We start from the raw sequence: 14,520 nt of genomic DNA on the forward strand, positions 1-14,520 counted from the left end.
GGGATGCCTATAGAGAACAAGGTTTATTACTCAATGTCGCCATTTTTATCCTCAATTTCATGTTTATATCCTTCTATAAAGCTTTCATCATTATTTCTATATATAATAACACCAATTGAGCATTTTCTATAATTACATTGCAGGTGTAGAAAGAACTAAAGAAGTTGAAAATAGAAATGATCAAAATCACGGGGATGGCTATAGAGAACAAGGTTTGTTACTCAATGTCACCATTTTAATTTCAATTTACATGTTTATCATTATCAATTTTATTATTTGTTAAGAAGTTGCATATTTGAAACATTATTAATATTTTGCTTATTTCACAACATAATATTTAGTACAATTTTAATATTTTCTTTCACAACTATCATAACACTCTTTATCACTAATTTTTTCCTCAAAATAAAAATTAGGTGTTGACAACACGTTTGATGGTACTGCACATGTAATAAATTGTATGCGAGGCAGATACAATTGTGCAAAGGATTTTAAAGAAGGTATAAAGACCATTAGGTACCAACTACCACAACCAAAGACATGTTGCTTTTGTAATGCCCGTTTGTTCCATCGAGAGACATCCTCGATGTGTTGCAAGGATAGAAAAATATCCTTACCCAACATACCAATTTGTCCTGAATTTAGGGAGCTCATTTGTGAGCAAACACCACGAGGCAGACATTTCAGGCAATATATATGGTTTTACAACATGTTTGCATTTACCTCAATGGTGTGCACGTGGATGAAAGCATGGCCTTGAATAGTCGAGAAATATATACATTTTGTGCCCAAGGTGCCATCTATCATAGAATTGGTAGTCTTTTACCACATACACCTCTAAGTGTACGGCATCTACAATTGTATATCTACGACACCGATCTTGAAATACAACGCAGAATGTCTCAATCTGTAGAAGCTCATGAAGATATTGTGCAACTTATTCAAAGGATCTTAGACATGCATAACCCATTTGAGGAGAAATTTCGTCAACTATCTCGAAGTCCAAATTTATATAAATGTAAACTCCTGATTAAAGAACAACCTTTAAACCAACCTCAATATTGCCTTCCCAGTGCTTCCCAAGTGGCAGCTATTATTGTAGGAGGAGAAGAAGCTGGTCATTTAAGTGGTAGAGAAATTTTGGTTCAAATATTTGGTGGTAATTTGATCAATGTTCAAGATACAGCGGGATATTATGATCCATTGCAGTACCCAATACTTTTCCCATTTGAAACATATGGATGGGATATCAACACACGCGACACTAATAGAAATAAAGTGTCATATCGTGATTATTATGCATACATCTTTCAGGTAACAGTTTTATTATTTTCAAATTTTTTTACTTCAAAATGCCGCTTACATTATAAAATAACTAAACCTACATCTATTTTTACTAATGTCCAAAACTCGCAACGATGCTCTATCAATGATTTGGTATGGAGGACGCCTTTCACAATAGTATATTGTTGATAATTATGTAAAAATTGAAACACACAAGCTTAGGTGGTTTGAGCACAATCAAGATTCTATTAGGGCAGATCTGTACCAAGGCCTACAAGATGCTTTCCATGAAGGAGAGAGTGATACTAGTAATGTAAACTTTACACTTGAAATTTACATTATTTTATTAATGGCAAATTGGTATCAATATTTATTAATGACCCAACTTTTTCATCTTATATTTAGGAAATGTTGGACATAGAATCATTCTACCTTCATCATTTGTGGGAAGCCCACGCGATATGATCCAACGATTTCAAGATGCAATGTCATTGGTTCAAAAGTTTGGGAAACCAGATTTATTCATCACAATAACGTGTAATCCAGGATGAGAAGAAATCCAAAATGAGCTTTTACCTGCACAAACTGCACAAGATCGTCCAAAACTTGCTTGCAAGAGTTTTCAAATCGAAATTTGAAGAATTGAAAGATGATATTGTGGTTAAGGGGGTTCTCAGAAGAGTTATTGTATATGTGCAAGTCTTTGAGTTTCAAAAAAGGGGTTTACCACATGCACACATGCTTATAATTCTCGATGAAGATGATAAATTGCATAATCCAAAGGATTACGATCGAGTTGTTAAAGCAAAAATACCGTGTAAGGAGGAACAACCTCAGTTACATAAAGCTGTACTGAAGCATATGATACATGGTCCTTGCGGAGTACAAAATCCAAGATCACCATGTATGAAAAATGGGCGATGTAAAAAAGGATACCCAAAGCCTTTCTCGCCAGAAACCTACCAAGGCAATAACTCATATTCTGTTTACAAACGATATGATACTAATAATCTCGTGCCATTGAATGATCATTGCAGGATTATGGTAGACAACACTTGGGTTGTTCCATATAGTCCTTGGTTACTGCTGAAATATAATTGTCATATTAATGTTGAAATATGTTGCAGTATCAAGAGTATAAAGTACTTATACAAATATGTGTATAAATGATCAGATCGTGTCTCTATGGAAGTTAGACTAGGCCCAAATTATGATGAGGTCCAACAGTACATTGATGCAAGATGGGTATGTACTCTAGAGGCATGTTGGAAGATATTTTCTTTCCTTATGTATCGAATGTACCCTGCCGTTTTTCGTTTGCAAATTCATCTTCCAGATAGACAACAGGTACATTTTAGACCACATGAACCAATTGCTAATGTTTTGGAGCGAAGTAAAAAGACAATGCTCACTAAATTTTTTTATATGAATATGATCGATCATGATGCACGAAATTATCTATATAGAGAGTTTCCTGAGCATTATTGTTGGGATTATAAAAACAAAAAATGGACACAAAGAAGATCTCATAAAAAAGTAGTGGGCAGGATATATACTGTTTCACCATTTGATGGAGAGAAGTTCAATCTGCGTGTTCTTCTTAATCATGTCAAGGGGCCAACAAGATTTGACGATTTACTGACTGTGAATGGGATAACCTATCCAACTTTCAAGCAAGCAGCTGAATAGAGGGGTTTACTAGAGAATGATAACAGCATACGACAGTGTCTGCTTAAGGCAAGAGACATTCGAATGCCGTCAGCTTTAAGAAGATTGTTTGCAACAATATTGGTATTTTGTTTACCAATTGAAGTAAGAAAATTGTGGAATGAGTTCTATCCATATATGGTAGAAGATTACCCATCAACATCTATTACAACAGAGACACATCGTACAAATAAACTTCTTAATGATTTAGAGGCATTACTCTTGTAACATGGAAAGCATATTACAAAGCATAATTTGCCGATTTCAACTGGAGAATGTGACAATGATTCAACTGCACCAAGACTCATACAAGATGAGCTAACTATTCATAATGTAGATGAAGAATTCACTTTAATTGAGAAGTTGAATAACGACCAGAGAGTTGCATATGAGACAATTATGATAGTTATTGATCGTAAGAAAAGCATGATATTCTTCGTCGATGGGCCAGGGGGAACTGGGAAAACATTTTTGTATCGCACAATATTGGCAGCCTTGAGAAAAGCTAGTCACATTACAATTGTCACAGCTACATTTGGCATAGTAGCAACATTACTCCTTGGTGGAAGAACAACGCATTCCAGGTTTAAGATTCCTTTAACTCCAGATGCTTCGTCTACTTGCTCAATAAGTAAACAATCAGACTTAGCTGAACTTATTAGACGTGCCACCATAATAATTTGGGATGAAGCCCCAATGGTAAATCAACGTGCACTCGAATCTTTAGATAGAACATTTAGAGATATTATGGAAGTAAATTTACCTTTTGGTGGGAAGGTGCTAATTTTGGGTGGAGATTTTCGTCAAATACTTCTGGTTGTTCTAAAGGGTACCAAGGCAGAAATGATTGATGCATGCATAGTCAAGTCCCCATTATGGAAAGATGTCAAAGTGTTACATTTGAAGCAAAATATGAGGTCTAGCAATGATGAAGAGTTTGCTGAGTATATACAACACATTGGTGATGGGAATGAAACATATATAATGGATGATTTGATTAAACTACCCCCTTCAATGGCAATGCAATGGGAGGGTCAGCATTCTATATACAACTTGATTGATCAAGTTTTTCCAAATTTGCAAGAACATGTTAATGATGCAAGGTATATGGTTGATAGGGCTTTGCTAACACCTATAAATGATGATGTTGAACAACTTAATGCAAAAATAATTTCTCAATTTCCAGGAGATGAGTTTACGTTACATTCTTTTGATGAGATTGAAGGAGATACGCAACATCTATATCAACAAGAATTCCTAAATTCCATATCTCCAAGGGGTTTACCACCACATATATTAAGGCTAAAAAAGGGTGCTCCAATTATGTTGTTGTGCAATATAGATCCAAAAGCTGGATTATGTAATGGTACAAGATTGATATGCCATGGATGTTTTAACAACATAAGTGACGCTGAAATTTTGACTGGACAATATGTGGGTACACGCATTTTTTTGCCAAGAATCCCTTTGAAGACAACAAAAAATGTACACCTGCCATTTGTAATGATTAGACGACAATTTCCTATACGTTTGAGCTTTGCACTTACAATAAACAAAGCGCAAGGTCAAACAATTCCAACTGTTGGAATTTATCTACCTGATCATGTTTTTAGTCATGGCCAATTATATGTGGCGTTGTCAAGGGGAGTCTCCCAATCCACCACAAAACTATTGGTGCAAAAAGGAAGAATACCTAAGGAGGAAGGTGTTCACACAAGAAATATTGTATATAAAGATGTTTTGTTCCCTTCATCATAGGTATTAATTAACAATTGAAAAGAACTGTCTTACATATAGATTTATTTTAATAATTTACAAATTTTAATGGTTATGCTATCTTCGTTTTAATATTTCATTTTTTAAGTTTTTTATATATACAATTAATTGGTAACAAGAAGGATGCCCAACTCAAATGTGAGGATTGAGTCCACTATGCTAAATAATGGACTGCATGTTGTTCCTACTGCTCATTGGGAGAAGTAGAAGGACGATCAGTCAATATCGAACATGGAGGCCATTGATAACAAGGTATATTTCTTTTTAATGATATCTTTATTCAGCACCCCTTTCTATTGTTTTATCAAAATTAATATTAAAAATGTCATGCTGCGTATGGGTTAAGTTCGAAAATTGCAAATTTATTCACCTGGTTGGGGATTCACTGTTCGAGCTAACAAGAAAGAGCTTTGGAGAGAAGTGAAACGAGTTTTAGAGTCACAAGAATCGGAAAGGTGTGTTATGCTATTTTTTAAAATAGGAAAATAACTAATTGATAATTTTAATATACAAACATTTTTTTTCCTTCATTTTGAAGTTCCAAGAACAAAGACAAACAACAAATCACTGTCAAGAGCAATGAGGTTTCCAACATCCATAAGAATAAAGACAAAGGAAAAATGAAGGACGATGTGATCTCTAACACTCATGCCAACAGAGACAAACAGAGAATGAAAATCAAGGACAATGTGGTTTCCAACATCAAAGAGCAAAAAAAGATACGAAGAAAAAAAAAAACAAGGACGATGCAATCTTCAACACCAAAAACAGTAAAGACAAACAGAAAATGAGAGTCAAGGACGATGCGATAATAAAGTAGGTACAAATCATTACCACGTCTACTTAAAAAAAAAAAAAAAAATTTAATTACATAGTTTTTAAATTTTTTTTTTTTTTTTAATTTTGGTAATTAAATGATAGTTCTTCAAGTCCCAAGCTAAAGTAGACCATTTTACATACATGGAGCTATGCAATATCATCACAAGGTCAGTTCAAATATTTCATTTTACAAGTTTATGCTTGATGTTTATTGTGCTTATCATTATTATGTACATTTTAAAGTCTCTATTAATAACACAAACTAACACATTTTGTATCATAGGTTCATGGCAAATGCTGTTGGAAAGCAATTAGAATGTGAAACAAATAGCATTGCTCCACCAACTTCTCCACCGTAGCCGTCAATATATTAATAAGTTCACCTATTCCATGTTTTAGATGTAGTGCATTATTTTACAGTTTTACCTAATGTAAATATTTCAATTTTCTACATTGATCCATCAACTTCTTCATAACTGCTTTTGTAAAGGTCATCACATGTATTTTGTAAGTAGTCTTATTGTTACAATTTTATTATGCATTTTCAATATATGCACTATTTATAAGATTTATTTAGAGGATCTTGTTTTTCCTCCCCCTAAAGGTTAATACTAAATTATTGCATCATCTTCCAATCAATAACATGTTGATTATTGCATAAAAAAAAATGGCAAAAATGGATAATAATTATGGAATACTAGCCTCTGAGCACGCGCGTGATTATTGCATATAAAAAAATGGCAAAAATGGATAATAATTACGGAATACTAGCCTCTGAGCACGCGCTCATGCGCGTGCTTAGAGGCTCTTCTATTTTTTGGGTAAGGGTTAATTTAGAGCATTTATTATAATTTGGGATTATTACTGTGGGGTCCAATAGTTTGTGGGTTCGGCCCGCTCGCTTATGGGGAGTTCACAAACCCCAAACTGAAGGAGACCAGGGCCCAAGCCCAAAAATAGTGAGCTCAAAGTGGCCCGAAGATACGTCCGAGGACCGCTCAGTCCTCGGAAGACCCAAAATCCCATTGACGAAAGTGGAATACAAGCAAACTTAAAAGATCAGAAAATATCTCAGGGAAATAGTCCTTAATGCCCTTCATTGACATGACATTGCACCTAATAGAACCAGATTCCCAGGCTTTATTGACCATCTCCCACAACTTCGGGATTAGACTGATGGGACAAATCTCTGTCCTGGAAAAGTCGACCCTACACGTGGACGGGGGATAATGAACGTAGGCTAGTATAAAAGAAAACATAAGGTGACAAAGTGAGAGGACCCCCATTTCACTTCCTGGAAAAAACTCCAGGAATGAGAATGCCCGGATAGCATATGCGCTCCACCATGGAGAACCCATCGACGGGTAACCGGAGCAAACTTTAGCGCTCCTCGGACATGATCCGAGGAGCCTAATCCCTCAAGTCACGAAGGTGTAAGCCCTGAATATCCAGACTAAAGTCTTTTCCTGTCTTAGCTCATCTAAAGTCCGGCCTGTACTAACGCCCCGTGACCCAACTCTAGCCTTTCAAGCCCACTCTCTACAAATTTTATTGTGAGGGATCCATCACGCGCTAGCCCAACGCCATCGTTGTTGGGCCGCTAGAGATTCGTGTCCCTACAATTACATTTTCCAATCACAAAGAAAACCTAGGGGTGTGATGAGTGTCATGTGTGGAGAAATTAATTTCCAATCACACCCCTAGATTTTTTTGTGATGAAAAATTATTGTGATTGGAAATTTATTTCTCCACACATGACACTCATCACACCCCTAGGGTTTTTTTTTTTTTTTTTTTTTTTTTTTTTTTGTGATTGGAAAATGTAGTAATCCCAAATTATAATAAATGCTCTAAATTAACCCTTACCCAAAAAATAGAAAAGTCTCGCGCATGCTCAGAGGCTAGTGTATATATTAAGAAGATTCAGAAAGTTAGTTATTTTTTTCTTCAAAAAAAAAAAGAAAGTTGTTTTTTTTTTCCTGTCAAAAATACCCCTAAATTAATTAACCAACAACTTAAAAATGGGGTTAAATAGTAAATTGATAAAAATAATAAATTCCTACTTCTACGTTGAAATGCCTTTCTTCTTCTAATAAACACCTACTTTTACGTTAATTTAAATTCCTACTTCTACTCACTAACTCCCTACAAAATATAATCACTATTTTGTTAGTTTTAAAACTCCTCCAATCTACAAAACTCACCCCATGTATTCTTTTTTCTTTTTTTTAATAGAAAAGCTTCTATGCACGCGCATGAACACATGCTTAGAAGCTAGTATAAAAAAAGAGTTTTAATATTCCAAATGCATGCATCACTTACCCAAAAAAAAAAAAAAAAAAATTATACTTGTTACAATTATTTTTACATATATAATTTTTTTCAAATTTCAAATTTAGAAAATCCTACTTAAATTCAATAATGCCAAATGAATATTAAGTCCATTACTATAATTTATATAAAAAAATAGATCTTAATAAAATCTAAATACAAAAAAATTAATTAATAATTTTGTAACTCAAAAATCAAGAAAAATGGTTTTAAAATCAAATAAATTATATTATAGAAAATTTTTTAAAATAAAAATAAAAATAAACCAAAAAAAAAAAAAAATCCTTGACCATTTTTTGCTGGGGATTTGACCCACTAAAAACTTCAAGGTAAAAAACTAAAAATCCCCCACTATATCAAAGGTGCCGAAGTCAATTTTTTTAACACAATATTATTTAAATGAGAGAGAGATTTGAGTAGTAAAAGAATAGAATATTTAGTTTTGGGTGTATTGTAAAGTGAGTTGTTAAAATAAATAAAATAATTTTTTGAGTTGTTGCTAAATTTTTTAGCAAATGTGTTCCTAGATCTTTTAAGTCAATATTTAAGAGTGTCAAACTTTTAAGGAAGAAGAAAATATCTTATGTATAACTTTTTAGTATAAACATTAAATCTTCAAAATTATCAATATTATATGAAAATTTCTCATTAATATTTATATAATCTAAAAGTATTATATCTAATTAAGACTTAGGCATTGTAGTTTTTCTTAAATAATGAATAACAGAAAAATTACGGTTAATTGGCCTTTTTTGCTATAAGAAAGCACATTTTTGAAATATTTATTAAAATAAATTGAAGTGGCCAGGAACAAAATACAATTCATTGCAGTATTTATTTGGTACATATTGAGACTTTGTATTTTATTTAAAAAAGAAATTGGACGCCTTTGAAACTTTTTTGAAAAATAAACTTTCTTATAAAATAGTATTATATCTTTAAACATTTTATAAAAATAAATTATATTCATATTCTTCGAAATCCATGACACCCCCCCCCCCCCCACACTCCATCTCTTGCACAGTAAAATCATATTTTATTCCTGAACCTTACTTTAATTTCTAGTTTCTTTTTTCTTGTATTCTCTTATTTTATAAGCCAAAAGGCCAAGAAACCATCAACGTTTTTAATTCACATATCTTTCCAAAAGGCATACATTAGACACAAGGTTTTGAAGCCTGGACCGGACCGAACGGTCCGATTGGGAAAATCAGACTGAAATCTAGTTTTTTAAGCCTAGAGAACCGGATATTAGTGAGTTGTGAGAGAACCAAACAAACCGGGCAAATTGTAGGCCGATTCAACCGGTCATGGAATAGGGAAAAATTAAAGAAAAATGCAGCTGTTAGGATCCGAACCTAAGCTCACACCTTGTAAGCAAGACTGAAGCCATGACCATTGGACCAAGTGCTCTTCTTGGGAGCTAATATGCAATATTATTAAATTTATATTAAATTTACATGATTTATAGTTTCTAAACTTCTATGTCATCTTTCTCAACATATTAAATATTACTAAATTAACTTTTTATTTAAGAATAATACCTATGCAATTTATGAATTTATTTTAAAAGTCATTTTTAGTTAATTGAAATGATTTCCCTTAAAGGATTATTATAACATTTTCTTTTTATGCTTATTTATGTTGTACTATTTTTTATTAACCTTATAATGTACTATTTTATGTATTTTGTTTCAATTTTTAAGATATTTTCATTAAATTGTGCTAATATTTACAAATTTAATATATTTATTTATATTTAAATAATTATTAAATTAATTATAACATCATCACGGTTTGACCCCGTTCGACCTTAAAAACCTTAAACCTCTCTCTTTTATGGTTCAATTAACGGTCCGAGTCTGAAAACCTTGATTAGACATTGAAAAAGGTCACCCACTGTTTAAAAATAATTTACAGATAGCATAATTACTAATTTAACTTTTTTAGACTATTACTTTCACATAAACCCAATTGACAACTTTAACAAGTTGTGACGAAAATTATATTTCTATACTTTCTCTTACTAATTAGTTTGGTTTCCAAATGTTCCCGTATTTGTAGAATCCATCACTGAATGCATTTTGCCTATAGTTTAATATTCGTTAGTTTTCAGGCTTAGCCAGAAAGAAAGTAGTTCCATGCTAAGTGCAGTAAACGTACACAAATACACTGCTAATCAAGAGCATTAAACACGTTACATCTATGTAACTCAGCTAATATGTAGCCTTGTAGCCTGTATCAACTTTCTCGCCAGATTTCTGCAGCTATGATATAGCATTAGAGTATTTGCAGCAGTGGAGCTAAAAAATTATAATGTTATTTTAGCTCCACCAATATAGCAAAAAGGGCTTGCAGCAGTGGAGCCAAATCCATAAAATTTAGCTTATTTGCTACAATGCACATCTATAAATAGATGTGCACTGTAGCACTCATCTAAAAAATAATAATAATTTTTTAATCCCACTACCAAATAAAATAATAAAACTCATCTTATTTTTTTTCATTCTTTTATTCCATTTCTTCATCGTGCACTCAGATCACTCATCTCCCTCACTCGTTAAACACTCATCTCCCTCACTTATCTCTCTCACTCCATCAAGCACTCATCACTGTCGCCGTCCCAGCCCCAGCCCACGCCGTCCGTCGCCGTCCCAGCCCAGCCCAGCCCACGCCGTCGCAAGCTCTCATCTCCCTCACTCATCTCTCTCACTCCATCAAGCACTCATCACCGTCGCCGTCCCAGCCCCAGCCCACGCCGTCCGTCGCCGTCCCAGCCCACGCCGTCGCAAGCTCTCATCTCTCTCACTCATCAAGCTCTCCACGTCGTCGCCGTCCTAGCCCAGCCCACGCCATCACCGTCGCCGTCCCAGCTGATCCACTTCAGGTCAGTGCTCTCTCTTTTCTTTTGTAGTGAATTTTTTCATGGCTTAATTTTTCTAGGTTTAGTGTTATTTTGTGGTGTTATTTTGTGGTGAAAAATGGTGTTGTTGCTATGTTGATTTGGGCAAATGGTGTTATTTTTTTGCTGTTTTTGTTGGGTATAACATTTGAATGGAGGAATGTATTGGGAATTTTCTATTTGCAGGAATTTGTTGTGTGGATTCTGTGGTCTCTGTAATTTGTGCAGGGAAGTTTATATGTTTTGTTGTCACTGTAATTTGTTGTGTTGCACAAAACCACAGAGTTACGTTTGGGTGGTCTCTGTAAATTGTTGTGTTACACAAAACCACATTCCTGTGTTGCACAAAACCACATGAATGTATTGGGTCACTGTAATTTGTTGTATGGTCTCTGTAATTTATAATTTGTCTATAAATGTAATATAAATGTCTCTGTAATATAAATGTAAGTTTGTTGTGTAATTTATCTCTGTAATTTGTTGTGTTGATATAAATGTTAGTTTGGAAATTTTCTGTGTGTAGGGAAGTTTATATATATTTTTTCTAATTTTATGGAGTCACGCAGGGACACAGAGTTACGTAGAGACCTAACATTTATCACGGGTATCATGAATGGGGATATAGAAATTGACTCACAATTTTTGGGAATGTCTCAAAATACTCCTGTGTCAGTTTCTGATTCTCCACCTCCACCACCACAAGTTGAAAATGCCTCTTCTACAAAAGGAAAATGGGGCTCTAACTTTACTGTAGAGGAAGATAAACTCTTAGTGGCAGCATGGCTCAATACTAGTGTTGATGCCATAAACAGTAATGAAGAAACACAAAATACCTTTCGTCAAAAAGTTTGGGAATATTTTATGCAGTATAATACATCCGGTACCACACGTACTGTTATCTCCTTGCTAAGTCGTTGGGGTACGATTAGTGAAAAGACAAATAAGTTTGCTGGGTGTATGGCTCAAATTAACGCACTTCATCAAAGTGGTATAACCGAAGAAGATAAGGTATAAATTATATTACAATAGTGTTAAAATGTCCATTCACCAATAGTTTGAAGATATTAATCATGTTATATTTGTTTTGATTTTTTTTAGATTATCAATGCGAAGGCTTTGTATTTAGAGAAGTACAAGAAACCCATTCTTCTTGACCATTGTTGGCTCATGTTAAAGGACCAACCAAAGTTTGCCGATCCTAACAATGCTAGATCGAGATTATCCATGCCTCCAACTTCAGAGGCAATATCTATTAGTGAAGGGGATTGTGGGTCTGGACTTGGTGACACTTCCAACTTTGAGAGACCTATTGGTAGGAAGGCCGAAAAGGCCATCCGAAAGAACAAAGCCACCGGAAAAGATGTAGGGGAATATTTGAACAAAAAATTGAAATTGATTGAGGATGTAACTCGGTTGGAAGAGGAAAAAATGTCTTTTGAGAAAGAAAAACTTGAGATTGAAAAGGAAAGTAGAGAAGAAAAACTTAAGATTGAGAATGAAAGAATGATGATTGAGAAGAAAAAATGTGAGCGGGAAGAAAGGTTAGAGGAAGAGAGAATCATGATGATAGATACAAGTGGCTTAACCGGAACACAAAAAGCTTTTTATGAACAACTCCAAGAGGAAATCATGGCAAAACAAAGATCACGTAATTAATGGGTTTAATTGTATTTTGGATGTAGTTTAGACTTTTATGTATTTTGTAGTGGCTTATGTCACTTGATGAATTATTTTAAACTATATGTATGTATTTGTATTGTGACTTGAAGTGCAATCTAACAAAGACTTTGAAGTGCAATCTTTTTTATCTTTTGTTAAGTTCCATTTGATCTTGTGATAGGCATTGATATAATTCTTTGATCCAATGAAACTATTATTTGATCAACTATGAGTATTACAACCATTATGAGTGCCTATTATATATTTTGCTATTATATATCTTGCTGTTATAGCCACTATGAGTGTCTTTCATCCAATTATTTCTATTCATTGAACATTCCTAGTATCATATGCTTGGTTTTGAGATGACAGGTCTTAGAATAAATATATGAACAATGAGCATTCATAGTATTTCCAAGTTTTTTTTTTAGATGTATGTGTTTGTGTTGTGATTTGTACGTGAATTAGTTATATTCATTTTGTTGTGGTTTATGTCACTTAATTTTAATTTTGCATCTATAGTAATAATTGATTTCCAATTGTCTTGAAAGTTGCATCCATGAATCACTTTTTGTTTCGCAAATTCCTTCTTGATGACTCAGATGAAGATGAGATAATCGAAGAACTTGTTATGAAAGCATCACAACCTAAGCGTCGTCGTCGTTCTATCCAACGTAATCATTTGGTAGGCCATGAGAAGTTTTTTCTTGATTATTTTGCTCCCACACCAATATATCCACCCGCTTTATTTCGTAGGAGATTTCGGATGAAGCGTTCTCTTTTTCTTCGTATTCAATCTCAAGTTGAAGCTCATGACTCTTATTTTGTCCAAAAAAAAAATTAATAATAATGCCAACAAACTTGGTTTATCTTCATTACAAAAGATAACTGCTGCACTTAGAATGTTTGCGTATGGAGTATCGGGTGATTTGATAGATGAATATGTGCAGATTGAAGAAATTACTGCATTAGAAAATTTGAAAAAATTTGTTACTGCGGTAATTGATATTTTCTTTGAAGAATACTTGAGAAAGCCAAACAATGAAGACATTGCTAGACTGTTAGCTCACGGCAAACGTCGAGGTTTTCCAGGTATGTTAGGTTCAATTGATTGCATACATTGAAAGTGGAAAAATTGTCCATCTGCATGGAAATGTCAATATTGTGGTCATATTCATGAGCTTACTATTATTTTGGAGGCAGTAGCATCATATGATCTTTGGATATGACATGCATTTTTTGGGTTACCTGGATCAAATAATGATATTAATGTGTTAGAGCGATCTCATGTATTTAATGAACTTGCTGAAGGACGTGCTCCTACAATACATTACTCAATTAATGGTAATGACTACACTATGAGATATTACTTTGCTGATGGTATATATCTAAAGTGGGCAACATTTATGAAAACAATCTCAGCTCCACAAGGACAGAAGTATAAATTATTTGCAGCAGCCCAAGAGGCGTATAGGAAGGATGTTGAGCGTGCATTTGGTGTGCTTCAAGCACGTTTCGCAATTGTCCGTGGACCTGCACGATTTTTTCATCTTAAAATACTCAAAAAGATAATGAAAGCGTGCATAATTCTCCATAATATGATTGTTGAAGATGAGCGGAAAAATGAGCGGGATGATAATGAAGTGGTAGATTTGGATTATGAACAAAATAATGGAGTAGATAATCCTCCTTTGCAAATGTTACGTGAACAAAGTGATGAATTTTTGTCATACATTGAGAGGCATGGACGCATTAGAGACCGAGAAATTCATTTTCAACTCCAGTCGGACCTTATTGACTATTATTGGCAATTGCAAGGCGAGTCGTAGGAACTTTCTTTTTTGTATGTTAAGAAGTATAAGTCATAGGAACTTGTGCGAGTATGTGAGTTTTATTGTAATTTGGTTTGAGTTATCTATGTAAGCAAATCTATGGACTACATTGTTCTTGCTATAATATGTATTTTATTTTATATGTTTTCTTATAAAGTTCTTTCATTTCATAGTTCACATTGTCCCAAGGTTGCTTCCGGACAATTGAGA

The sequence above is a fragment of the Quercus robur genome, chromosome 3 (assembly GCF_932294415.1).
Source record: "Quercus robur chromosome 3, dhQueRobu3.1, whole genome shotgun sequence".
Lineage (NCBI taxonomy): Eukaryota > Viridiplantae > Streptophyta > Magnoliopsida > Fagales > Fagaceae > Quercus > Quercus robur.